This window comes from Quercus robur, chromosome 4 (genome assembly GCF_932294415.1).
Source record: "Quercus robur chromosome 4, dhQueRobu3.1, whole genome shotgun sequence".
NCBI lineage: Eukaryota > Viridiplantae > Streptophyta > Magnoliopsida > Fagales > Fagaceae > Quercus > Quercus robur.
This window is the reverse complement of record NC_065537.1, coordinates 58,287,029-58,291,521: the sequence shown is the minus strand read 5'-3', so window position 1 is coordinate 58,291,521 and position 4,493 is coordinate 58,287,029.

Here is a 4,493-nt window from a genome sequence, read left to right as displayed (position 1 = left end):
GGGCACATGCATCACTTCGCGGGATGCTTAATCACTAGCTACCCGCAAAAACAACTTCAATCTTCAATTAGCCTTGAGTCTTTACACTCTTTTTCTCTCACACACAACCTTTACAAATAAATCCCACATGAAATACAGGTTACACAAGATTGAATAAAATTACAATCAAATTTGGTATGGAATTAAAGCCAACAAATACATAGTTGTAAATTACAACTTTACAATTTTAATACAAATCACTTTCCCATTTTTCTAGTCAAATACTAGTATATGCGATGACTTTTTCAGTTCAAAATATTTTTTCAAGATTGACATTTGTAGAGCTCTTGAAAAAGAAAAAAAATGTGAGGAGATATATAGGCATAAGTCTACGTATTTATCAAGATCAAACAAGACTGTTGACCAATCATTCATGACAAGCTTGAAGATCTATTTACAACACTCAAAACGTAGATTTCTAGATGTCGCTCCTTATCTAGGTTCCCTCGGTGCCTTGATTTCTTCAACGATAACATTCGTACTTGGAACAAAAACCATTTTGGAAATTTATTCCAGCGTAAAAATCGTATTTTAGCTAGAATTCTGGGACTCCAACTGGCTTTGACTAGGAAACCCTCGGCCTTTTTATATTTGCTTGAGCAACAATTGGCACAGGAATATAACACTGTTCTCCATCAAGAATATTTATATTGGCAACTCAAATCTCGAATCATGTGGCTAAACTATAGAGATGCCAATACAAAAATTTTCACCTAAAAACCATTCAACAATGAAGCCAGTTGTGGGTGGCTACTTTAAAAGATGACACAGGATTATGGATGACTGGAGAGCCCTTAACCCAACATATTAATAGTGCTTTTAAAAAATTGTTTCAAGCTACGTCTCCACATCTGCACCCTACATCTAGGAATACGATGCAGTGCAGTCACAATAGTCCTTTTCTTACTCACGCCCAGTCTTTAGCCGTATTCCCCAACCTGCTGAAATCCTTAGGAACAGCTCAGCCTTTTTATATTCGCTTGAGCAACAGCTGACACAGGAATATAACACTGTTCTCCATCAAGAATATTTATATTGGTAACTCAAATCTCGAATAATGTGGCTAAACTATGGAGATGCCAATACAAAATATTTTCACCTAAAAACCATTCAATGACGAAGCCAGTTACGGGTGGCTACTTTAAAAGATGACACGGGATTATGGCTGACTAGAGAGCCCTTAACCCAACATATTAATAATGCTTTTAAAAAATTGTTTCAAGTTACGTCTCCACATCTACACCCTACATCTAGGAATATGATGTAGTGCAGTCACAATAGTCCTTTTCTTACTCACGCCCAGTCTTTAGCCTATATTCCCCAACCTGCTGAAATCCTTAGGAACCTTAGGGATCTCCCTCCTTTAAAGGCACTGGGGCCAGATGGCTATCATGCTCTTTTCTTCCAAACAAATTGGACCAGTTTGGGCCCGAATATAATTCAGGTTATTCAGGAAATTTTTAAGCATCTTACTATACCTCCAAATTGGGGCATCACGAACTTGGTTCTTATTCCAAAAGTTGCACATCCTGAATTGATCACTTAGTTTCATCCAATCAGTCTTTGTAATACCCTCTATAAATTGCTTTTTCGAATCATTGTGCAACGGCTTAAACCTTATATTGTTGAGGTTATAAACCCCTACCAAGCTGGGTTTGTGTTGGGACGTTGAATGAGTGACAATATTATCCTCGTCCAGGAAGTGATTCGAACTTTAAAATCTAGGCGGGGTCGGGCTGGATATATGGCTCTTAAATGGGATCTTGAAAAAGCTTATGATTGGTTAGAATGACCTTTTATCCAGAAAACTCTAGAATTTTTTCAGATGCCACCAACACTCATTACTCTTATAATGAATATGATCTCCTCAACTCGGTTCCATATTCTGTGGAACGCGACTCCTTTCTTGGAAGTGGTGCCAAGTCTGGGAGTTAGACAGGGCGACTCTTTATCCTTGTATCTGTTTATCCTTTGTTTGGAATGGTTGTCGATCAAGTTGGAAGAGGCTATTTGTGGTAAACTCATCCACCCTATAAATTTTAGGGCTAGGTTACGCCTCTTGCATTTATTTTTCGTTGATGATATCTTTCTATTCACAAAGGCCACGATTAGGGATTGCAAAAATTTATGCCAAATTTTACAAAAATTTTGTGATTCATCTGGTCAGCTTATGAGTGTTACCAAATCGAGATTATGGTTTTCCCTTAGTACCCCTAGGCATATAAAAGAGCAAGTGGCTAGGATATTTGGGATTTCCACCACTGACCGCATTGGTACCTCTCTAGGCACGCCCATTTTCACCTCCTGCCGCACAGCACAATCTTATGAATATTTAGTGGATAACATACGATCGCGAATTGAAGGATGACAAGCCAAATATTTATCGATGGTTAGCCGGGCCACCCTTATAAAAGCCTCTATGACTTCCATCCTGATCTACGCCACGCAAACCACACCCTTCCCTCAAAAAATAAGTCACCAAATAGACAAAATGAGTTGTAACTTCCTTTGGGGGGATACTGATCATCATAGTGGCTATCACACGGTTAAATGGGAGACTGTCACGTTACCCAAAGAGGCTGGGGGGTTAGGCATCCCATCCACCTAGCATAGAAACCATACGATTCTCATGAATCAGGCCTGGCGCCTCTATACTAATCCTACTACGCTTTGGGCCCAGGTGCTAAAAGCAAAATACTTTCCACATGCAACTTTGTTTACTAGTCCACGAAATTCAAGAGGGTTTCATATTTGGATCGCTTTCTTGTTAGAAGCACAATTGATTCTTAAAGGCATGAGTTGGATAGTAGGCAATGGGCAAACTATTCGTATTTGGAAGGACCCCTGGCTCCCCCATAGCTCCCTTCGTAATTATATAGAGGGGCCCCTCCTCCCTCATAATGAAGATAGTAGGGTTAATTCATTGCGGACCATTCATTCTTAGTCTTTCGATTCTCTTACCATCTCTCTTCCCCCCCACCCCCCAACTTTAAAACCTTAATCAGGGTATTCCTGTGGCATGGTTAGCTTGACTCATTGATACTTTCTTATGGCCCCACAATTGTAAAGTTGTGATTTACAACTATGTTTTATGTTGGCTTTATTCCATGACAAAAAGTGTTGTAATTGCTTTAATTTTTTCCCTTGTATTTTGTGGGATTTTATTGTATTGGGTTTAGTATTAATTTGGTGAAGACTCAAGCTTAATTGAAGATCAGTGCATTTCACGACTAGCTTGTGAGAAGTTCGTGAGAAGGGTTCCCGCAAAAAGGGCATGTGAGGAGCACATGACTAGAAGCTGTTATTTAATATAGTTAGATTTACGTTATTTTGAATGTATATGAATAATATAATATATTATTTGTATTATACAAATTTAGAAGATTAATGTTTGTTCTTATGTTGTAGCTAGGGCTTTTCATAAGTTAAGTTGAATCGTGTTTGGGCTCAACCCGCAAGGGCTGCAACCAATCAGACCTAATTAGTCGAAGCAAAAATAAACCCACAACCAATTTGACCACTCGAGTGGATGATAGTCTGTTTTGGGCGAAAACAACAAAGCAATAATAGGCGAAATCAACAAAGCACGAGATTTTGATGTATCTCAATGAATTTGGTCTAGATCTTGGCGAGATCTTGATGAATTGGAGGGAGAGAGAGAGAGGGAGGATGAGAGTTAGGAGGACGGTCGATTCGATTTTCATCAAATTTCAAAACCCAAAACCACTACTTGCCTGCACCTCTAGATTTCTAAGGCTGGAGACCTGCCGTTGTCTGCTAGCTACTCAACTCCAGTTAGTTTCAATTTGGATGGCAATAGGTCGGGTGGTCCATTGGGTTGCTGGTTGGTCTGGTTAGTTCTAGTAGTAGCATATAAGAGCATTCACAACAGTGGTGCTATATAGGTATATTGGTATATTCTAGTAGTGGAGCTAAATCTATTTTTTTTAGCTCCACTACTACAGTGTACATCTAAAAATAGATGTGCACTGTTCATGAGAGCAAAAAAAAAAAAAAAAATTTTAATCAACCGGTGATTAAAATAATGCCTCTCTCTCTCTCTCTCTCTCTCTCTCTCTCTCTCAAGCTCACTCTCTCACTTTGATCTCTGACTCTCTCAACTTCGGTCTCTGACTCTCTCAACTCCGGTCTCCCAAGCCGCTGATCCACCCCTTTTGTCGACCTAGCTCGCCGACGTGATCGGAGTGCTTGCTCGTGGTGGGTTTTTTTTTTTTTTTTTTTTTTTTTTTTCTACTACTATGGACTATGGTGGTGGTGGTTGTGGCTGTGGCTGAGGAAAAAGATTTGAGATTTGGTTTTTTTTTTTTTTTTTAGGCTGTGGATTGGTGGTGGTTGTGGTTGTGGCTGATGGTAGAGGTGGTTGTGGTTGGTGCTATGGATTTTTTTTGGGTAGTGGGATATATTATTTTGTTGTAGTGATTATAATATTTTAT